At 32.9% G+C, this 25,436-nt stretch overlaps 1 long non-coding RNA gene across 1 annotated transcript in view; it reads left to right on the top strand.

Annotated features, from left to right (window-relative positions):
- Positions 1–25,436, top strand: part of LOC140699347 (uncharacterized) — a 300,931-nt gene that overhangs the window by 254,176 nt on the left and 21,319 nt on the right. The window contains exon 4 of the long non-coding RNA XR_012077460.1: positions 21,363–22,471. This is a non-coding gene — a long non-coding RNA (uncharacterized lncRNA). The remainder of the gene's footprint in view (positions 1–21,362; positions 22,472–25,436) is intronic.

Here is a 25,436-nt window from a genome sequence, read left to right as displayed (position 1 = left end):
TTTAAACAGAACACCTTATTTACAATGACTCCTGTTTTTGATAATGTATAGTTGAATATCTAAAATTGTATTTTAGCTTGCTTAATCTTACTGTTCCTGTTTGCAGAATGTAAACATTTGTTTAAATTATAATAGAAGCTTACTTACTTGTCAGTAGAAGGGTCTTCTTCCCTACTTGTTTCAAAGCAATTTTTAGAAAGCTGGGTCAGTGGAGGAGGTTGGATCTTGAGTTGTACTCTTACATACAAGAGAATTCATAAAAGAGGTATATAAAGAACAGAGGTGAAGTCCCTCAGCTTCTGACTTGAAATAGCTATCCTCATTTTTTCCTGCATGCACATTTTTAATAAATGGTATGTCTTCTGTTAAAGAATTTATAATTTGTGACCTTCTTTCCATAGTCCTGACTGACTTTTCACTCTTAAGGCATTAGCCCTTCTTTTGGGCCTTACCTTTCTCAATGAGATCTTTCCTTACTCCCAATCCAAATTATCCAAATTATGTTTCTCAAACACAAGCATTCTGTATTCTGGCACGCAATTTGATTATTTTTTACCCCTTGTCACAATTGATAATTATTTATTGCTAATTATTAGTTAATTCATTATTGCTTTATTAATTTGTGAGTTTTCTACTGTATCATGTAATCCATGAAAGCAAGGGCCTGGTCTCTCTCTTTCACTCCAATACTGCTAGCATTGATATGAGAGAAGCTGAGTAAATTTTTAGGAGAGCACCAATGTTATTGATATTTTTAGCCAAAAACCTGAGATCTAACTTCAGCTTCAAATTCAGCCTTGGGTTTAGGAAGGCTGAAAAACTGAATGATCAGCCTTCAGCATCATTTTTTTACATCCCTAAACTTGTTCAGGATAATGATAGTGTGATTGTGGAGATTAGAATGCTACCTATAATTAGCATTACTTAGTGGCAAGTATGCCATTTCTATGCTGGTCATCACCTTTGGGATATACATTCTCTGTTTTGATAAATTAATATATTTAAATAATATACAGCATTGCCTGTACACCTAGCAGATATTCTCTTATGCCTCTTGGACATTAATTTAATTATTTCAATTCATAGAAATCCATTTTTTTCACCACAAAATCTTCAGTATCCTTCTTATAGTTGGAGTACAAATACAAAATTGTTCCATTTGCCCATGAATTCCAACAAGATATCTGTATACATATTTAGATACAGTGGGTTTTGGCTGAGACCCAGGAACATGCATTTTTCAATGTACACCAAGCAGGCAAGGTGGATGACTGGCTGATAATACTTACGTGAAGTATTGATGTTACTGACTGATCTCGAGAGGAGACCTTTTGTCATCAGTGAGGCTAAGGTGATAGTGTTTCTATTCACTCAGTTTTTTTGTGTGTGTAGCTAGGTTTTCAAACAAGGGTGTATTTGTGTTTCAGTTGGCAAACTGAATTGTGCGTTCATGGATCCAAACTGAAGAGGACATGACTAGAGATATGGTTATGATGGGAGGAGAGAAATCAACCTCCTGATGCGTAAGCCTTGTGCGAAAACCCTGTTTCATAAGACAGAAAAACGGGTTGTAAGAGGAAACAGATTGGGCAAGACCAGTAATAGGCACTTGGTTTCACCTAGCAGTAAAGCCTGCAGACTGCCTGACTTCTGCCATGGATTTAGCAGCCATGAACATGTGGTTGGATAAAGACCAACTGGCTCCCATTGTTCTCCTCAACAAAGTAGGGCTCTCTAGGTGAAGAGGATTGTCCTGGAGGTCTAATTACTTTGCAGGTTTTTTGTGGTAAAGGCTGATCATTAATGACATTGCCCCATTATCTGCAGTCTCTACTCTTGCCTCTTCAGTATTGCATATCATGTTGAGTAAGTTAATGCTTAACAAGGATGTGCTGTATTACTCAGTATCAGGGAGTTGAAACAGAAATGTTTTGACATTACTAGTTAATGATATTTCCTTCCTATTACTATTTTATTTGAATCAGTTTTGAATTCTTCAAAAACAGCTGCTTCTCTGAACTTGAAGTTCTAAATTTTATGGAAAACACGTTTTGAAAATTGTTGTTGTCATTTGACTTTTCATCAAGAAAATAAAAATTATCCATTTAGAAATGAATCATTAATGAGTGTAGAAGTCTGGAAAAAATATTAGGATAGAAGACTGAGAGCTGTAAATTTAGAAAGTAGGGCTCAACAAGTTCTAAATTTTATTTGATTTTCTTATTTCCATTATTATATATATCAATGATTCTAAGACTTGATTCTTTTTCTTGTTAGTAAATGGTGTTTTCACCTTTAGGTGTTTCAAAGCAGGCTCAAATAAGAATTTTTTTAATGTTCTTTTTCTGATGATTTTTTATTGACTAGATAATTCAATCATGGAAAACAATAGGGCTTTGTTTTCAGCTGAGATATATTCTTTTAAAATTAATTTTGGTTCTGCAAACCTAGACCAAATCTTCTCTTGCTTCCTGCCAATTGTTTTGCTTTTTTTTTTAATTTGATTCAACATTCTTGAATTGATTTCTTTGTCTGTTGGATGCATTCGTCTCTGATCCTTTATTTCTCAGACATATTTAAGTAGATGATAACTGGAAAAGAAAGATGATAATTTATACCTATCACCTGTGCCTCGGAATTTAACTACCCACTGTCATCCCTGTGCATTGTACAGTGAAATTATTAATTACTGACATCCAGCCTGGTATTGCCAGTATTCCTGAATCCTTGGTTTTGCTCCACTCTTTTCTTTCAGCTGAACACTGAATAATTACTCTGTCTTCACTGCCTCTTGTGTCCTTTTGTTGAAGACAATGAGTGTGAATGTGGTCAGTTTGCTGGGGCTGAATACAAAACTCCTACACAAAAGATAAATGTTAGGACTCTGATTCTGATCCATAGCTCTTTCTAGACTAATATCCTATCTCTTATGTAAAAGTGTTTTGGGAAGTAGTCCTAATTTTTCTGTATGATTTTACCTCAACAGTTCAAAAATAAACCCTGAATGTAATTGTTAGAAGTGTCTAGAAAGCAGCAAGAATTCATTCATCTCATTCATTTAGCAGTTAATAATCCATGTGGGACTTAGTAAGATTTAGTGGTTAAATGGATGGACTCTGTGCCTAGGTGCCTTGGTCCTTACCCTTGCTTCTTACCCTAACTAGGTAAGTAACCTTTGGTGATTTATGGCCTCAGTTTCCTGTTCTGTGAAGTAAAAATGTTATTTTCAGCCTCATAAAATTAAATGAGCTAATCCATGTAATATATTCAAAATGGTACCTAGCACATTCCCAGTATTAAGTAAATGTTAGATATTATGTTATTTCCAAAACAAGCTAACAATGTGAAGAATTTATCTTCCAGTACTTGATATTTATATACAGATGATAAAAAATAATTACATGTAATCTAGGAGTGACTGGCAGATTAATTTGGCCCTCTGTTATCTTTGGGAATTGATTCAGCACTTTACTGTATTTCTTTCCCCCTATTTCACATCAGATTGTCAAGGCAATGGTGATTAATGTGGATTTTACTCAAGTTTTCCTGAGGTGATAGAGAAGAATGTCATCTGTCATATTTATATAGGACAATTTAAACTTCTTGATTAGTCACTTGTCTTCTATCCCATGTTTGTCCCCTTAGCCATACACCATCTCTTGAAGAGACCCTCAAAATGTACTTTTTATTCCAGATCAAGTTAACTTTTGGACACAGCAAAGCAAAGTCACAGCAGTTAGTCAAACTGTTTCCTTTTATTGCATATTCCAAGTATGGAGGAGTATTAGAAACACTTAAGAATCAGACAGTCATTCACTCAAGATTTTCAGATCAAGTGGACAATGACATGGAGCAGATAACTTTTAACCAAGGCCCACAAAACAAGACCAAATAACCACAGAAAATTAATGCTTATCTTCTAACTTTTTAACTTTATCTTCCTTTTTAGCTGGTTATGGTTTGGGCATATTAACATACATTTGTTACTTTTTAATGATGATACCTATAAAGATCCTATCCCTAACTTGCTTTATTTCCCCTTAGTCACATCTTGATATGCGTTCCATAACTGACTTCAATTTGCTTATGATTTGGCTAAAATATGTAATCAAACCTAATGTTTGGTTTGTACTGACGTTCTTTTAAGAGCTATCTAGTTTCCTTGGATACCAATTCCTTACAGTAATCAGTTGGTTTCCTTGGTTATTACACTCAGTCAGTAGCTCCTTTTTAGACAGAAAATAAAACAATATTTTAGACATACGGAAGTCTAAAACTTTGTAACACTACATGCATAGAAATATGGATTATAGTTACTATATAAACAACACTGTGGAGCTTTTTATAGGAGCTAGGCCATACTCAAACTTTCACAGAAATAGAACTGGAAAACAGATGGAATATATTTCAGAGGCTCTCTCAATTTTAGAAACCTTACAAGATAGGCTCACTATCTAGGTTCAATCCCAAGCTCTTTTGTTTTAGATCTAATCAATGATACCTCTTCTACATATTTCACCACCTAACATGGAATGCACTTTTGATGAGTTGTAATACTTTTCAACACTATTGAATTTAGAATACTATTCAGTAATTGCATAGGGTTATTTTGACCTTAAAATGACTGATTGGTTCATAATGATGGCCCTTGCTTTTCAGTATAAAAAATGTTAGCTTCTATCCACCAATTAGATAGAGGTGGTTACCTATAATCAGGATAGTTCCTGATATAATCTAGAACATATTTTGGCCCTTCATATTACTATTTTTGGAAAATAAAAGTTTAAAGACTATTTAATTCAAGAATTATAGAAAACGGGGCATACAGTTTAATTGGAATGACTTAAATGCTTTAAGAGGAGTTTTCTTCTGCTTGCTTTTGTCCTAAAGCTTCTTAATTTCGTGCTTTACAAGCAGAATGAAAAATTAGGATAATATATTCCCCAAAATGGCTAGAATACTGACAATGTTACTAAAATTATAAAAATTCTCTTCTAAGAGTTTCATGGTTTTAGAAGGGTGGCAATTTAAAACAGAATGTCTTTCAATATGGAATATGGCAGATGAGAGATTAAGGGCACATCGGAAATGCCCTTAGTGCAAAGGAAAAAGTAGATGCAGGGAGAATGAACTAACAATGGCACCTAAATCTCTGAATGGTAACTACCTAAACAAAGAGTAGGATCTCAAAGGAGGCTTTTCATTTCATCAGCAAATAGTTTTTTCCTCTGCTGTAGTGTCTTAGAAGGCCTCTAAAATTCACAGGAAAACACTGGCTTCATTATATTGAAGATAATGGTAATGCTAGGGACAGAACATAGAGAAGTTTAGTATTTTTTAAGGCACATTCAGAGTATATGTAACTGTTGTTTTTGTTTTTATAGAGATTACAATTTGTCACCACCGTATCTCCTGGATATTATAGCAGTTATTATTGTTTGTGATCCTGAAAATTGGAGCGTAATGTTTGCATCATGACCCATTGGCAAGCAGTATTACAGTAATCCTCCAATGAAACCAAAAGCTTGTGGTGATTTGAAGTTCCTCCTCTTCTCAAATTTCTCTCTGTCTCTTCTTCCTTCTCCTCCTACCCATCATAAAAATATGCTCTCTTCAATATGTAATAGGAAGTTTAAGTTTTCTTTCATTTCTTGGTTAATTCAAATAGAAGTTTAACCTAAATATCAGGTAGAATAATAATTTCTTTCATATACCTCCACTAAAGGACCTGGTATAAAAAAGAAAATATGGTATGCAGTTTTGTTGTTGTTGTCACATTTTACTTACAATTTAATATTTTTGAAAGAAGAATATGTTTTCTAATTGATGTTAAGGAAATTTACTAGCCATTCTTTCTCTTCTTTTTCCTCTTTTCATTTCTTTTTTCATTATTTTTTTTCCTATAAAGATCTTATTAAATTATGTTTTTCCTTGGAACTGATATCATTTTACTAGAGGGGAAATATAGTAATTCATATCACAAATTGCATCTGTGTGAATCCTGTTTCTGCTTCTTATGGGGTTTATGACCTTGAGCAACTTATTAAATCTTTCTGTATTTCCAATGCCCCATTTGTAAAAATGAGGAAAATAAAATTACATATATCATAGGTTGTTAACAATATTAAATGTATAAAATGCTTAGAATCATGTAAAAATAGTGTTGTATGATATTAATATAAAATTATATTGTATATAATATATAGCATTATTATTACATTTTATATGTCATATGTAAATAACCATTACGATTAGGCACTGTCAAAATTCAGAAGTTACATTTTCTCACATTCTACATAGAACCACATTCATATATATTAATAAAGGTAAACATATATTTCAAACTTTGCATAAGTGTAGAAATACAGTATTTTTAAAAATAATAAAGAAAAGTAATGAGCGTATTCTAGAAATATTTCTGGCCCATCTTGGTGACTGATAGTAGGAAACAACAGCATGGACTAACTGGAGTTACCGTGCTGTTTATACTTATGAGAGACCTATCAAGGTAATAATTACAAATTGAATTTTCAAGAAGCCTAAAAAAGATGTTGCTATTTATAATGAATACAAATATATTGTAACAAAATATGAGACTTCCTCCTTCATGTTAGAGAGTCAGTTGGAGTGATTGTGCATCTGGGAACATTCAGAAATCACAGCAGCAATAGAACCTGGTTATTTTGCAGAAGTTTGATTGTATTTTCCACTTTGGGGCCCTAGTGACATAAAAAGTTGAAAACATGCAATTAACATCAAAACATACTAAGTGAAGCCATAATATATTATCATAAAAATTTAAGATTACTTTTTATGAGAGGGAAAATTATATATTTAAAAATTTTAAGTTACATACTAAGAACAATAAATTGAAACACATAGCTATTATAATCACCTTGAGTTTGTATAAGATCATTTACCTGAGAATTTGAAGCTTTTCCCCTGTGTTATATAGGTCCTTCCATGCACTGGCGAATTTTTTCCCTGCTTTGTCTCCTCATTTAAAATGTTACCAAAGTAAGCATAGTTTGTACAGATTAAGTTACTGATTTTTCTACTCTGTTTTTATTTCCTAGAATTGATTGGCTGTTTATGTTTAGTATTGGTTGGCATAATTTAAATAATAAAAAATGTAAGAATAATTTGATAAATAATGTCAGTACAGATTTATATTAATCAATGTCGTCAAAGATATGATACTTTTATGTAAGTATATATGTGAGTATATCTAAACATTCATATCTACCTAACAATATATAAAAAGTGGGGAAAAGGTGAAATTTTTATATTGAAAACATCCAAATACCTAGCCATTTTACACTGGGTAAGTAGTTTAAATATAAGAGGAATCAACTTACTTATATGACACCTAGCACACAGACTAGGTATGAAAAAAATCATGCCGAACAAGTAACAAATCTCTACTGAGACAAGATTCCACGTGAAGAGTTGCTTACTTAATTTTGCTGCTGTACTTATGTATCAGACTGTATGATCTTATATGTGAACTGCTCATCTGTATGTGACAACACTTGAAGAAATTTTATCTGTATGTGTGGTTTTTTAAAAGTGTGAAAATGATTTGTGAAGAGTGTTTTGTCTGAGCTGCATATTAGTGATTATATGTTATTTAAATACAGGTTCTTGAATATATATAATGGCCCATTGAGGATATACGTTAACTTTTTTGGTCTCCAGTTATTCACTGAATACTTGATGATAAATCTTAACCGATATGACAGAGAGAAGATTTCTGATCTGAACTAGATTCCGTCTTCTTGTGTGTCCTATATAGTTGCTTTGTGTTCAGTGCAAACAACTGCTTCTGGAGCACTATTAGTAGCAGAACGTTTAGTCTTTATGGACTTTTAAAGTAAGTACTTTTAGTACAGTCTCGAAAATTTGATTTCTTGGTAGAACTTGCTTCTTTCAAGTATACTTTGCAAAATATTGGGTACTTGCTTTATAATTGCTAGACTGACTATATTCAGTGTTGTCTTTGAGCCATCTCTCTATTTTGTCTTTTCTGTATCCTGATGAGCCTCCTCTGAAAACTGGGGAATAATGTTGTATTTTAAAATCTGACTTGGTGGAAAGTCATTTTCTTTTTCAAGGCTCTTAATATCATAAATTAGCTAATGGACACTGTTGCTTAGCAAATCATCTCTTGCCTTATGTCATTGAAACTAGGCATTTTGAAGCATAAGAAATAAGAAAAGCTATATTAGTTTTTTTTTTGGGTTTTTTTTGGTGATTATATATTTAATGATAATGATTCGATATTGCTTTTAGGCATATCTAACATACTTTCTTTCTTTTTATTTTTTACTTTTATTGTTTTTTTTTATTGAAGTATAGTTACTTTACAGTGTTGTGTTAGCTTCAGGTGTACATAAAAATGATTCAGTTTTGTATATATATATGTACACATATATATCCCTTTTAAAATTCTTTTCCATTATAGTTTATTACAAGATATCGAATATAGTTCCCTGTGCTATACACTAGATACTTATTGTTTATCTATTTTATGTATAGTAGTGTGTATGTTAATTCCAAACTCCTCATTTATCCCTCCCCTCATATTACCTTTTAAATCAATAAAATGTAGTCAAATTTTAACTTTCCAGAAAAATGTGCAACATAGGTTACATAAAATTAATTAAAGAAACTAGAAATTTTGTAACATCATTCATGTAAGTGAGATACTATATACAGAACATATTTTAAGGAAATAAACAAATACAGGATCGGTCAGGACTTTTATTTTTAAGTCTGGATCTAAGCGCTGACTTCAGATAGTTATTAATGTGTGTTAAATACATTTTTTGATGCTGGCTCCTCATTCTGTCTTCAGTTTATACCAACAGTAAAAGAAAAATGTGAAGTTAGTCAAAGTCAATAAAAAAATAGTTGACAAACTCAGCAAACTAAGAATAGATGGGAATTTCCTCAATTTGATAAAGAATATCTACAAAAAACCCCTACAGTTAACATCATCCTTAATGATGAGAAACTAGAAGCTTTCCCACTTCTTGTAAGATCAGGGGCAAGGCACGGATATCTCCTTTTTCAGCATCATACTGGAAGTCCTAGCTAATATAATAATAAGAAAAGAAAAAAAGAGAAAAGGTATACAGAACGGGAAGGAAGTAATGAAACTGTTTTTGTTTTCAGATAATATGATTGTTTAGAAAATCTGAAAGAATCTGTAAACAACAATTCCTGGAACTAATGAGCTATTAATAGGAAGGTTGCAGGATAGAAGGTTAATATGTGAAAGTCAATCACTCACATATATGTGCAATAAACACATAGAATTTGAAGTTAAAAACATAATACCATTACATTAGCACCAAAACCCTGAAATATTTAAGTATAAATCTAACAAAATATGGTGGAAACTACAAAACTCTGACGAAAGAAACTATAGAAGAACTACGTAATTGGAGAAGACTCAATAATATCAAGATGTTAGTTTGGCTCAACTTACTCTATAGATTCAATGTAATTCCATTCAAAAACTCCAGCAAGTTATTTTGCAGCTATCAATAAACAAACAATTTTAAAGTTTATATGGAGAGGCAAAAGCTTCAAAATAGGCAATACAGGAAGATTTAAGTTGGAGGATTTACATTACTTGATAGTCAAGACCTACTTATAATGTTACAGTAAGCAGGACAGTGTGGTATTGTCAAAGAATACACAAATATATCAATGGAACAGAACAAACCAGAATAGATTAACACTACTATAGTCAACTGATTTTTTTCATAAAGTGTCAAAGGCAATACAATGGGGAAAACAGCAATCTTTTTCAAAACTTGTGCTGAAACAACTGGACATCCACATGGAAAAATGAATGTAGGCACAGATCCTGCACCTTTCACAAAGAGTAACTCAAAACGTATCACAGATACAAATGTAAAATGCAAAACTAATAAATTCCTATAAGGTAGCATAGGAAAACATCTAGATGACCTTGGTTATGGCAATGACCTTTTAGATACACCACCAAAATGCAATCAATGAAAGGAATAATTAATATGTGGAACATGATTTAAAAAAATGACTGCTTTATGAAAAGACTATCAAGAGAATGAAAAGACAAGCCAGAGACTGGGAGAAAAATCTCTGAACAACACATATCTGATAAAATACTAGTATTCAAAATATACAAAGATGTCATAAAACTGAACAATAAGAAAACAAATAACCCAGTTTAAAAAATGGGCAAAAGATCTGAACTGACACCTCACTAAAGAAGATACACAGATGACAAATAATCATATAAAAGTGCTCAATATCTTAAGTTATTACAGAATTGCAAATTCAAACAACAGTGAGATACCACTACACAATTATTAGAATGACAAAAATCCAATCCAAAATAGGGACAATACCAAGTGTTAGTAAGTAAATGAAACAACTGGAAATTTCATTCATTGCTGATGGAAGTTCAAAATAGCACAGCCACTTTGAAAGACACTTTGACAATTGCTTACAAAATTAAGCATATTTACGATAAGGTCCAACAATCGTGGTTCTTGGTATTTACCCAAATAACTTTAAAACTACTGGCCACACAAAAACCTGCACAAAGATGTTTATACAGTTTTATTCATAATTGCCAAAACTTGGCATTAACTAAAATGTGCTTCAGTAGGCAAACAGATAAATTAACTGTTAGATCCAGACAACGGTGTATTATTCAGCACTAAAAATAAATGAGCTATCAAGTCATGAGAAGACATGGATGAAACTTAAGTGCATATACTAAGTGAAAGAAACCAATCTGAAATGGCTTATACTATATGATTCCAGCTATATGACATTCTAGTAAAAGGAGGACTATGGAGACAGTAAAAATATTAGTGGTTGCCAGGGGTTAGAGAGGACAGATGAATGAATAGGCAGAGCACAGAGGATTTAGAGCCTTTAAACTATTCTGTATGATATAGCTATGGTGAATACATGTTATTATTATACACTTGTCCAAACCCATAGAATTGCTATACCAAGAATGAACCCTAATGTAAACTATGGACTTTGCATGGCAATGATGTGTCAGCATAGGTTTATCAATTTTAACAAATGTACCATCAGTATGGGATGTTAATATTGGGGGTGGGACTATGTGTGTGGGGAAGAGGACAGGAGATATATGGGAAATTGTGAACCTAAATTTTTTCTGGAAATATAATCTATTAAATATTTTAATGGATGACAATTTAACTTGTGTTTCAATTATCTTTTGCTATGTATCAAACTACCTTAAGCTCAATGGCTTAAAATAATTTTCTGAGTGAACACCATGACAGATAATTCTGTAAGTGAGTCAAATCAGCAAGGAAGCTAAGAGAATGACTGTTTATGCATGCAGTAAAGGGATCATGGAATGTTTACATGTGAACCAGTAAACCATATATTGTCTATTTAACTTTATAGTAAGTCTGTAGATATTCAGTTAGTCATGCTCTGACTTTTCACAGAGGCAGTTACAGGTGGATTTGTTATTTCAACAACAGTGAAAAGAAACTGTACTTTCTTATTTCAAATCAGATCGATCGATAAAGTGGACTAAGAGTTACAAGAGTTAAGTTGAGTTGGTACCAATCCATGCTTCACCTTTTCTTAGGTGTGGGAATTTGTGTAGGTTACACAGCAGCTCTATACTTTGGTTCCCACATTATAAAAGGTTAGAAATAATGAATGAACTATTTCATAGAGTTATGGGAATTTAATGAGATAATGAATGTAAAGCTGTGTTTAGAGCAGTGCTTGGGACTTGGTAAGTTTACTCATAAGATTTAGCTATCATTATTGAACTGCTGCTCTCCTTTTTTGTTTTTTTTTTCCTTTGTAGGCGTTCTAATAGCAGAGAAACTATTGTTGTAAAAAAAAAAAAGGCCTTTATTTTCAGTAGATAGAACTGTTTCTTTCTAGAATTTTTCTGGACCTCTACATAATCTAGAACTGCACATTCAAAAAAATAGTATTTCAAAATTTTCAACTGTATGTAGATTTATGGTATCAGTGGCTGGATTATTAAGTAGAACCCATCTGATACTTTTCTATAACATTATTTTCTCCTCAAAAAGAGGAAAAAATCTATGAATGATGCCTCATACTGCCTGTTGGTACTTGATTTCTGTTAATTAAAAAAAAACAAACTACATTTAGGTTATACTTCTGAAACTATTTTGCAAATAATAACTTCCTTCCTAAGAATGTATTGATATTATAATGGAGAGGTAACATTTTATCCTTTATATTGGAGAGAGTATACCAGCATCCAGACCCATGAATCCTCACCAGGTTTATCTCTCATCCTTTGAAGCAGATGTGTCTAACCAAGGTTGCAAATGTATTTGCCACCTCTAGCTCACCTGATTTGATTAACATTTTCCTATATTTTTAGTGAACTAATTATGATATTATGTTACACGGCCAAATAGTCCAGGTTTCTTTAGCCTCTATTATCACAGAGGTTGGAAAATTAACAAAGGCCTAGGAAATGACCATAGATGTATACTTTCATCCCAAGTGAATGCACGCTGTTTCTGGTTTCTGTCATGACAGCAATAGAAAGCGATACATTTGCTATATCAGTGGCCATATGTCCTGTGCATTAGACAGTGTTCATCTGTTAGCAAAGTTATTGCAGAAGCCTATGCTGCTATAGAGGCTTACTACTTAGCTGAGTTTACGGAAGGCCACTGCTATACTTTAGTATCTGTCTGACTTCTGTAGTGGCAAAACTAGTGAATTAAATAAGGATACAATGACGTTCACTATCCCTGTACCCTTTAGGTATTTAACTGTAATGCTAAAATCTGCAATTCTTTCCAGGATAGGATTTTTTTTTTTGTCTTGATTGCAGAGGCTTCCACTTGACTTCCCCTCAACTACCATATATATCTCTTTATTTCACAAGTCAGAGAATGAAACAGCAAGATACTGTGATTATTATTGGACTGACTTCCTTCAGCCACCTATCACCAATCATATATGTAATCTTCATTTCTTTTGGTTGTATAGATTGAAAACAGCCTTTTTGGTTAAACATCAGTCTTGTCCGTAGACATACCGTGTTCTAGTAACCATCTCTAGAGCTCTGTGTGGGTCAGATGTTCTGACTCCTACTCTAATCTTGTCACTCATTATAATAATTGTATCTGACTTTCTTTGAAGGGTCAAATGTTGCCACCTGGCCTCTATTGTTTCTTGAATTTATCCTCCTTTTGGTTAATCAGGGAGCTAGTTTATCAGTAATGCCATCTCCTAGTCTTGGTCCTGACCTAGGAAGGACAGGAACCATTAAGCTTGTCAGTGATGAAGGTCCTTTTCTCACAGGCACATTTTTTGTTGCTTGGTAAACAAAGCATTAGGTGAACCTTTCTGTGAATGATTGTCATCTATATGTGACATGTTTTCTGGAATTTTCTTATCTGTGAGTTAATTTTTATTCCCTTCTTCCATCCTTTGCCATGGTATCTCTAGTATCTCTGTTTTACTTAGTATTGGTCATTGCTTTCTCCAAGCTTCTAAGAGCTATCAGGGCAGACTTTTAGTACCGTACCACTTTCTCAGTCTGTTCCTTTCATCTCATACCCTTCATTATTTCCTAATTTACATCTCTCAGTATTTCTGTATTTAACTAAAATTTTTATGTCTCTCTTGTTAGTTTATAGTTCTGTCTCCCATAGTATTTGACATAATGGTAAACCTACTCACTAAATTTTGTTATATTTTTGGATATTATATTTTTAGATGTTCATCATTTTCACATATACCTATTATTTTGACATTCTTATTTCTTGGTGGTTATTTCTTTATTATAAATATTTTGTACTCCTTAAATGTTTTTATGTTACATATAAGACAGTTTCAGTTTGTTCTATTTTCAGATCTCACTCTAATCTGCTGACACTCATGGTACTTTGTTTCCATGTAATTTTTTAATGAATTTTAATGTAACTGGGTATTTGGTTAATTTCAATCTGTGAAATCCCAGAAGCCTAATTTGGGGATGCTTTCTTACACAGAGAATTTAAATTTACTTTAAGGGGATATGGGTTTATGGGTTTTCAAGATATTTGTTATTAAATCAACCCTCTTTGGGGATTCTTATTCCATAACAAAATCTCAGTGTAAGTTCTCTCCTTTGTAGTGGGTATAAGGTTCAATATTCTGATTGTAACATTAATATGTGTGTTTATATTTAGGCCAATGCTGCACTTTCAGCTTGAATGTTGCTTATTCTCCCTGCCCTATTTTCTGCTTACTTTGGGTGAGGGGAAGCAGGGACTCTCATAGACTACTATGAAACCAATAAGGCCCAAATATTATTTTTATGCAAAATTTATTTTCTTCATGGGAAGGCCTTTGGAATGCCTAGTCTCCCATTTGCCAGCAGTAAAACTTACTATTTTTTAAAATTATTTTAATTTTTATTGATTTTATAAGTAGAATCAATATAAGAATTTATTTCATGTTGATTAATTTACTTTGTTCTCACTTCTAGCAAGCTGTACACTTTTTCATATATTTATTGTCCATTTTCACTTTACCTCCTGTCACTTGCCTATGTAGATCCTTTGTCCTTTTAGAGGTTGATTATTTTTCTTTGCCTCATTAATGCATAGACATCCTTTGTATATTTATAATATGACTTTCTCTTCTTTCATATGCAGTTTTTATTTTTAAAAAGTATTATTTATTTATTGCTTTTGTTTATGGAATGCTTTATAAAATAAAACATAGGTAATCAGATATATATTCAGAAACTTTTTGAAAAATAAGGCAACTTTCCCTTTGGTGTGGTAGAACTAAAACCCTTATGGGCTTTCCAATATACTAGCAGACCTCTAGCCTCCTCTACCCTCCCATACAAGTATTGATTGACTCAGCATGTAGGGATAAGTCAAGGTGTAGACATCTTTCCCAAGGACACATTTCAGTTTTTTCCTGTAAATCTTTTACTTCCTTTACTCCAGAGAGTCTAATTTAGCCATGAAATGAGATGGCTTGTCTTTTCATCTTTTTTTGAAGTATATTACTTATGCCCTGGGTCTTTCCAAGCTTATATGTTTGAAATATAGGAGCAAAGCATTGCCTTTATTGATTTCTGTGTTTGATTCTTTCATCATATTCTTACAGCAATAAAGGTAGAATATCCATGCTATTTCCTGAACAGGAGAAGCTATCATGGTATAACATGAAGTATGTGTATGGGGAAGACATGCCAAAATTTATCAAAATATGATTATAATTAATATGAAATAATAAGGCAAAAATGATATAATGCAGCATAATATCAACAGATATTAAGAGTTATCAAAAAATAAGTTCACTGTGTGTAGAAAAAGTTACTAAAATACAGCAACAGCTGTTAAAAAGCCAACAGCAAACTTTGTCGCAAATAATGACTAACAAACCATTAAAAGGAAAAACAAGGCCAAGTGTCTATTACCATTGATATTTAACACTGTGTAAAAGTTTTAGATAACATAATGAAAATAAAACAAATACTGGAGAAAAAAGGCACATATATCTCCCATGTACATGTCTACAAACAACTGAAGAGACTGTTTTAAGTCATAAGTAATCATTTAGCAAGAAATAATGAAACATTCAAAATGTAGTATATATAATAAAGTGTCATAGTTAAGAGGATGATACCTTCAAAATTTTAGATAATTGAGTTCATTTTTATATAAATTCACCCTTTACAAATCATATTACAAAACCATTGATTAATAAAATATTTTTAGATAACTCAGAAAAAAAAAGTGACAATGAGTGTGTATATGTCCATGAATGACTGAAAAATTGTGCTGAACACTGGAATTTGACACAACATTGTAAAATGATTATAAATCAATAAAAAATGTTTAAAAAATATTTTTATAAAGTATAAAAAATAAATTATTTCCCTTTTCCTCAAACCATATGCAAATAAATGTGGTGTTTTTCATGATGTTCTCTACTTCCAACATTTGTAGATCTGTTATCCTCTTCTTTTAATTCTCTTATTGCATCTCTGTCTTTATTTTCATTCTCCCACTTAGTAAATGCACTGTCTTTCCTTGGTCTCCTTTTCTTCTTTCTCTAACCTACCTCCAAGAGGGCTCACATTATATTTCCTACAGTCTCGTAAGTTCAGCACTCCCTTTTTCATATAACACTTATATCCCCATCAAAACTTCAAGGCACTGCAGAGGAAAACAACAAAGCTCTTTTGGAAATAATGACTTGCAAACCATTTCTCTTAAAAAAAGATTTTTTTCAAAGGCAGTTATCTTACTATCACCTTTGCTGTTTAATATCATTTGTAATTTTCTAAATAATAAAAGAAATAGAAGGAGAAAATAGAAATAAAATAGCCTGGAGGACAACCTTTCAGATTTCCTTGTGCAACAATCATCTCAAACTCAGCATGGACCATACTGAACACATACCCCAGTTCTTTGAACAAAACTTACCTCTGCTCATTGTCCTGACTACTCTCTTTCAAATAATCATACACTAATTGAGGTTTTTACTGCTGAAACCGTCTTTGAATTTCTCTCTCTTTTTGTATCCTTTTTGTCCTATCTCTCTGATACTACAAAAACCACTACTCTTCTCACCATTCCACTGACATTTTCCTATTTCAGATTCTTTTATTTCTCACATGGTTAGTAAAACAGCTTACTCATTTTTTAATAAGACTCCAGTGCCCAAGCCATTCTGAACACTTGCCATGTTTGCCTTTTTATAGTAACTTAAATAGCATCAACTACAATAAAAACAAAAACTCTGGTAGATTTTTCTCACCTCCTAAAAACTGACCCTACCAATTGATCTCAGGACAGAAGCAGATCCTTATGCATTTTTTTTTCTTTCTCATACTTCAAGTTCTAGGTGAAACTAAGTTTATGTTCTCCCAGGTCTCTTCATTTCTTAACTTTGAGATTTGATTTATGAGTACCCTACAGCTGTGATGCCTGTCTTCTACATCATCACATATTAAAATTTACTCTTTTAAAGGATACAGCTTAAATGCCATCTCCTAAATGAAACACTACAGCCAGAAGTTAATCTCTTTTTTCCCTGAACTGCACTAAATTTTATTCTCATGACTCCTGTGGCATTCATTTCATCCTTTTATGTCAGAGTGATTTTCACCAATCTTTCTCCACCTTATTTAAACTTAAGGATTTCCGTCAGAACTATGACTTGGGCTTTTTTTTAACTCCTTAATATTAAATAAAATGCTTTTCACAGAATAGAGGATGAATGCTTATTTTTTTAAATGAATATTTTATATGAAATTGACCAATTATAATTAAATTCACCAATTGACCAAATGTCTACAAAATAGACTTGGTGGAAATAGTCTTAAGTGCTTATCATTTAAGGGAAATACTATTTTCTGGCTTATGTTTTAGTGTTTAGCTGAGGATTCTATTGCTACTCTTAGTTCAAAATCTGTAGGAACTACAATGCATCTCTGGAAACTTTTGAAGAGAGATATTTTCTCCCTGACCCTTCTTAGACATGCTTCTTAAAGGCTAAGTATAGTATTTAATACATTTAGAACAGGGAAAAACAAAGGGAATTGAACTCCTGAAGAAATGTCCAGGGACTTGTTCAGCAGTCCTCACTCTTCACCTTGCCTCAGTCACATCCACGAATGGTGATCTTTCTCCTCGAAACTAGGGGGAAGAGGCCTGAGGCAGAAGGCTCCACCTCACTTCCACCAGAGTAGGAATTTCTGACCTTGCCTATGAGAGAAGCCCACATAAGAAGGAGAAACTAAAGGTTGACCTTTCCAAGGAGATATATATATATCTGGCTCTAATATATGTGGACAAAGAATCTTTTCTAACTTATACTTTTTCTAAAATTAACTTCCATTTTTTGGGCATAAAATTGCCAGACACATGCACCCCAATGTTCACAGCAGCATCACTTACAATAGCCAAGACAGAGAAACAACCTAAATGTCCATCAACAGATGACTGGATAAAGAAGCTGTGATATATTTATACAATGGATTACTACTCAGCCATAAAAAATAATAAAATAATGCCATTTGCAGCAACATGGATGGACCTGGAGATTGTCATACTAAGTGAAGTAAGCCAGAAAGAGAAAGAAAAATATGATATGATATCACTTATAGGTGAAATCTAAAAAAAAGACAAATGAACTTATTTACAAAACAGAAACAGACTCAGACAGAGAGAACATACTTATGGTTACCAGAGGGAGAAAGGGTACATTTGGAGCTCAAGATTTGCAGATACTAACTCCTACCTACAAAATAAATAAAAAAAAACAAGTTTCTGCTGTATAGCACAAGGAACCATCTATATTCAATATTTTGTAGTAACCTCTAATGAAAAAGTATTTGAAAACAAATATATGTATGTACATGTATGACTGAACTATTATGCTGTACACCAGAAATTGATATATTGTAAATTGACTACACCTCAATTAAAAAAGTTTTACAATAAAAAAAAATTGCCAGACACAAAATATATCTCATTTAACACTCACAATAAACATACTGTGAAGTAGAGTGAATTCGGAATTATTTTCATCATTTTATAAATGAAAATTTTAGCAATCTAAGAATCATCAGTTAGTAGTAATAGTTATAGTTAGTGTTTATTATTATTACTATTATTATTATTATTATTATTATCAACTGCTCATATGCTCATAGCTATAAATAGCCTAGCCAAGTTGACCCATAAAATTCACTATCACAGAAAGCATATAATTCATAGTTCAAACTGGGAAAATTCGAGAATAGACTTTATTAATAAGTATGACCTCAGCAAAAACTGGGATTTTTTTGGGTAAATCAAAACAAGTGGTCATCCTACTCATAGCTAAGTATGTGACTCAAAGGTAGTTTCCTAATCACCGTACAAATTCTGACTATCTGCCCTTCTATTTACACCTCAAAACTTTGTGTATTTTATAATGTTCTAGTCTAATAAAGCGAACCAGAATTTTTCTATTGTATACCCTGAGTGAGTTAGTTAGTAGAAGTTATTTTGTATTTTATTATTCAGGAAATCAAATGATTGAGTTATTTTTCAACTGTCAAAATGCAGCTGTCATAAGGATGGAACATGCAAATATCATGCTTTTTTGCAGGAATCTTTCCTGTCTTATTTGAAAGATCTTTGAAGTTTTATATATACATACATACACACACACACACAAACACACACACGTATATATGCTAGGATTTTCAGTGTTTTATGAAAAAAATAATTACAAATTTTGACACTCAAGGAGCTGATGGAAGATATGAAGTAAGGAAGGAGAGCACCAGCAAGCAGGCTCTGGTAAATGATGGTTATAATTAAAACCTTTTTGAAAATGATGATCATGTAGAATGTTTATTAACAATGAGGACATTTTTCTGTAAAAATCTAGGTCAAACAGAATAGCACTGCAATTACTAATACTATTGGGGGAGTCAAAGCTTCCTAGAGCAAGGTTCCATGGCTAATAGTGACATGTGTCTCAGGTTTGGGTCAGTTCCCTTCTCCTTAAGTGAAGTTGGAGAGGGCTGTGTGTTTTACAGACTCCTTCCTGATTTGCTTAACCACCAAGGAATTTGATTCTGCTGTAAGATAAAGCTGTATGTGCACTACTATAATTCGCTATACTGTGAATAAGACAGCCTTTCCTTGAAAATTTTCAATAAATTTCTATTTAATTTGAATAACATTAAACAGTCCATATATGGTCCAAAAAGTCTTGGATAACCTGGTTTCTGCCTATCATTTCAGCCTGAGGATAACTAGAAATCCTAGCTACATCCGAAAGCATAGAGACTATATATATATCCTGTTTACCTCTTTATATTCGATGACTGGCACATAGGTGATATATAATATTATAATATGTCTTCATAGATTATAGTAAGTATACGTGATACATATGCATATAATTTTAATTGATATGATGTCTCTTTTAGAAAATATACTCCTCTCATTTTTATTATTTAGAACTGATGATTGTAGCAGCTACTAAAATTTTTAATACTTTTATTCATGGTCAAACTTTGTCATTACAGTTAGTGTTTTCCTTTCTCACCTGTTTTCTCCAGGTTCCTGGCATCAGGATTATGACCACATGAGTCACTTTTTAGATCCCAGTATTTATGCAAGTATTGTTTTTACTGCTTTCTTATCCCAGTCTCAATTAGATACCTTCCACAAGCATGGATACAACTGAAAACTTAAGAACATTTTAGTTTGCTAAACTCATATCTGTCAGCGCCTGGCTTTTTTTACTCACATCCCAGTTTGCCCCTCTTCTACATAAGTTTTAAGTATTTAGACCGTTGTGACCAAAACATGCTACTATAATTACATAATATATATGTTATTATTGTTTAAAAAAAGCATATTATTAGGGAAAAAGTGGAATCTAATTTTTTAAATTTTATTTGTATATTCTCTCTATCCTGCTTAAATTCATCCTCTGTTACCAATATTCTGCTTCTGTGGGTTTTTGAAGTTGTAGATTTTTTAAAAATATTAGACAGGGTTTGGTGATATAAACAATAATTTGGGAGAAGGCAGGAGACCTGGGCTCTGGTTTCCTTCTCTCCACTTGTTACTGACACATCAAGTACATCACTTCATCTTTACGGACTTCAGTTATCTCATCTGCAAATCTGTTTTAATAGTATATTACATACCTTAATCTAGAGATGGAGAATAGGCTGTTTCTTGTGGTTCCTCCAGCTCTAATATCTATAATCCTAGCATAAAAGAGAGTTTTATAGCAAAATAGAAATTTTCCTGCAAATAGAAAGCACAGATATTAGCATATATTTAGAATCAAGAGACTACACTACTCACTGAAACAGTGAAAGAGACTTCCTTCTCTAAAAAAAGACTGAGAAATAGTCTCTGTACTCATTTCCTCTCCCAGTCCTTACAGCTCTATCAAATAATTTCATTTCTCTATTTAATAAAGGTTAAAATTGGAAAGAATATTTAAAAATGTTAACAAAGTTATATATAACAAATTATTCATCTGTTTCACATTTTTCCCAAATTACACATACTTTTGTGTAAATAGTACATTGAAAACAGCAAGTGAATTTTCAACTATTTTACACCCTACTTTAACAGTACCTTGAATGATTGTGAAGTATGGATCTCAAAGCTAGAGGAAGGAGCTTTCCCTTCTAGGTGATTGTGTTTGTTGTAAGCTTGCAGCAGTTCTAAGAGATGTCAGTGTCTGTTGACTCATGAACTCTTGAAATGTGGTATTCTATACTCTGAATAGCAGCTGATAGATACACAATTGAGCAACATTTGTTACTATTTCAGGACAAAAAGTCAAATTGTAAATGGATACGGAAGAGGATCACAAAGTCAGGTATTTTGAGAGCCCAGAAATGAACCCACAAACTTTTGGTCAACTCATCTTCGACAAAGGAGGCAAGAATATACAATGGAATAAAGACAGTCTCTTCAGCAAATGGTGTTGGGAAAACTGGACAGCAGCATGTAAAGCAATGAAGCTAGAACACCCCCTTACACCATACACAAAAATAAACTCAAAATGGATCAAAGACTTAAACATAAGACAAGATACAATAAACCTCCTAGAGGAAAATATAGGTAAAACATTATCTGACATACATCTCAAAAATGTTCTCCTAGGAAGTCTACCCAAGCAATAGAAATAAAAGCAAGAATAAACAAATGGGACCTAATTAAACTTACAAGCTTTTGCACAGCAAAGGAAACCATAAGTAAAGCAAAATGAGAACCTATGGAATGGGAGAAAATTTTTGCAAATGAAACGGACAAAGGCTTGATCTCCAGAATATATAAGTAGCTCATACAATTTAATAAGAAAAAAACAAACAACCCCATCCAAAAATGGGCAGAAGACCTAAACAAGCAATTCTCCAAGGAAGAAATACAAATGATCAATAGGCACATGAAAAAATTCTCAGTATCACTAATTATCAGGGAAATGCAAATCAAAACTGCAATGAGGTATCACCTCACACCAGTCAGAATGGACATCATTCAGAAATCCACAAATGACAAATGCTGGAGAGGCTGTGGAGAAAAGGGAACCCTCCTACACTGCTGGTGGGAATGCAGTTTGGCGCAGCCACTGTGGAAAACAGTATGGAGATTCCTTAAAAGACTAGGAATAGACTTACCATATGACCCAGGAATCCCGCTCCTGGCATATATCCAGAAGGAACCCTACTTCAGGATGACACCTGCACCCCAATGTTCATAGCAGCACTATTTACAATAGCCAAGACATGGAAACAGCCTAAATGTCCATCAGCAGATGACTGGATAAAGAAGAAGTGGTACATGTATACAATGGGATACTATTCAGCCATAAAAACCAACAATGTAACGCCATTTGCTGCAACATGGATTTCCTGGAGAATGTCATTCTAAGTGAAGTAAGCCAGAAAAAGAAAGAAAAATACCATATGAGATTGCTCATATGTGTAATCTGAAAAAATAAATAAATAAATAAATACGAAACAGAAACAGACTCATAGACATAGAATACAAACTTGTGGTTGCCAAGGGGGCGGGGGTGGGAAGGGATAGACTGAGAGTTAAAATTTGTAGATACTGACAGGCATATGTAGAATAGATAAACAAGATTACAGTGTATAGCACAGGGAAGTATATACAAGATCTTGTGGTAGCTCACAGCAAAAAAAAAGTGACAATGACTATATGTATGTTCATGGGTAACAGAAATTATGCTTTACACTGGAATTTGACACAACATTGTAAAATGACTAACTCAATAAAAAATGTTAAGAAAAAAAAAGTCAGGCATCTTAACTTTGGGACTTACAGCTTAGTTTTGACTGTAAAATACCCATAGAACATTGGCATCAGTAGAACTCAAGTACTGACTGTGTCATAACTGCCTGTGTGACTTTGGGCCTTAAGTTCCATCTCCTGTAAGATGAGCTGTTTGCAAAAGATGGCATCTAAGTTCCCCTTTTTTAAATTCTAAAGTAAATATATATATATATATATTGATATTGAAAAACTGGAAAATAAAAGTACCCCCAATCTATAATCACTCATAATTGCACAGCTTAGAAAAAATAAGTGTATTAACATTATTTTATGTTTACTTTTACTTTTTGTTATGCAAATGTGTCACTTACTTCCATATTTTACATATTATATATGTCCATATATATTTTATTTTCATAAATATATTTTCCATGCTGTATTTTACACATTATAAAATTGATTCATATAGCAATCCATCCTGGTTTGTATTCACTTGATATATCAGGAACATTTCCCCATGTTATATAAAAAATTTAGTTTTATGATTTTATTAATTTTCTAGGCAGTATAATTTAACAGCTGCTTATTGTTTAATATTTAGTTTTTCATAGAGATTCAGGTATATATTATAATTGAGCAAGATCAATAAAATATTGTCAGGAAAACTCTAGATTTAGCTTACCTGAGAACAGTCAACTAGAGTGCTCTGTATAGAGTTTATCCTCAGCAAGACCTTATTTAAAACAAAAAGAAAGAAAATTAAAATGAGAAAAATATTTCAGTGACTGGGTGATCAGAAGGTGTATATATTACATTGAGCTTCCAGGTTTGTTTTACTAAACCAGCTTTTGTGGTACCTACAGGCATTTTCAGTGATTCGTTGTGTACAATTTCTGGGACATCCAGTGTTAGGCAAACATTTGCTGAGACATGATTTTGATTTTGTATTTTAGAGACAAAGTCATTGTAAAATCTTTGACTGCATTCTTCTGAGTTGAACGTTTAAAGCATCATGTCTACCATAGTACACCAAGCAGTCTGTGTGTAGCTATCATTTCTAGGAGTTTAAGTCTGCATTCTCCAAATTTGTCACTAGGTGGGAGAAGAGGATTTAGGTTAGAGTCTAGTGTAAGCTTTCATTTGATGTTTGATGTAGGATCCAGTTGGCTAAATTCTTTAGAATCCATTCATTTAGTATAGCTTTTTGCACCTACTGGCAAATTTTGTTAGACTAATCTGAGTACTGTTTGGAACATTCCTCAATGCATTCCTCAATTTCTACAGAAATTTGCAAAGACGTCTCCATATGATTGCAGACTTATGATGAGGAGTGACTATTGGCGTTGCAGCTTGTTTGACAGTCTGGATGTTATGTAGACCCTCCTACCCTGGGGGCCAGCATACATCAGTTTGTCCGTTTTTGGCCCTGGATCTTTTGGGGATAGCTCTCTGGTATTTCTCTGAGCAGACTGGAGCTTGAGCAAAATCATAGCCACTCTGGTGACCGCAGCTCCTTCTCCAAGACATAGACTGAAGCCTGCAGTACTGTATGCTCACTACTGCATTTTACAGAAGCATTTCATAGTCTGTATCTACCATATGTATTTATTTATCCATTTCCTAGTTAATGAAAAACTAAGTTGCATCAAGCTTCCTGCTATCACACACAATGCCTTGAAGATATCTTTTCATCCGTATTTGTCTTTAATATATACTTTTGCAGAATTTTCTAAGAATTATATCTAAAAGACGCATCGCTGATTCATTGTGTATATGCATCCTAAACTTCAATAATACTTTCCAATTAGTAAAGCCAAAAGGCTTTACTAATACATTTCTACCCCTTCCAGAAAAACTGTTTCTTGCCTCTGCACATCCTACTCAATATTTGCTGTTATTCTGCTTTCCAATTTTTGCCATTTTTGTAGTTGTCGAGTGGATCCTAATTGAGATGGCAATTTGATATGATGCAATTCAATAGATATGAATCCTTTGTTGGTTTAGTCCTCAATTCAAGTACTGACTGTGTCATAACTGCCTGTGTGACTTCGGGCCACAATTAGCTTTTTTTAGGTTGCCATCTGTCTGTTGACTTTGTCTGTTGTACACTTGGATTGAACTGAAATCCTTACTGTTGATGTAGTGTTATACATAAACATTTCATCAACATTTTGCTTTGTTTTGTGCTTTTTGCATGTTCTTTGAGAAGACTTTTCCCTGTGGTCAAAAATGTATTCTCCTGATTTTGTTTTCAGTAGTTATTTCCTCCCAGTTTCTTGGTTTTAATAATTTTCTAGTTTTAATTCATCCCTAAAATGTCTCTGTTTCTGTGTATCTATAAGGCGTGCTGTTTATAAGTAGTATAAAACAGTACTTGGTTTATTTTTTCCATATATGGCATAGAATAAAGATGTAGCACAGTTTTTCTCAAATACTTATTAATCAGGCATTATTTCCATGTGGTTTTAGTTTTAATAAATTATATTTGGAGAATATAGTCTATGTAATTTAAACTAGAATTTAGTGAGGCTTATTTTTAGACTATGGAAGTTAATTTTTCTGAATGTTTAAAATTTGTTTGAAAATAATGTCTGCCCTCTGAAT

This window comes from Vicugna pacos, chromosome 11, assembly GCF_048564905.1.
Source record: "Vicugna pacos chromosome 11, VicPac4, whole genome shotgun sequence".
NCBI classification, from domain to species: Eukaryota; Metazoa; Chordata; class Mammalia; order Artiodactyla; family Camelidae; genus Vicugna; species Vicugna pacos.
This window is presented reverse-complemented; position numbering and strand designations above follow the sequence as displayed.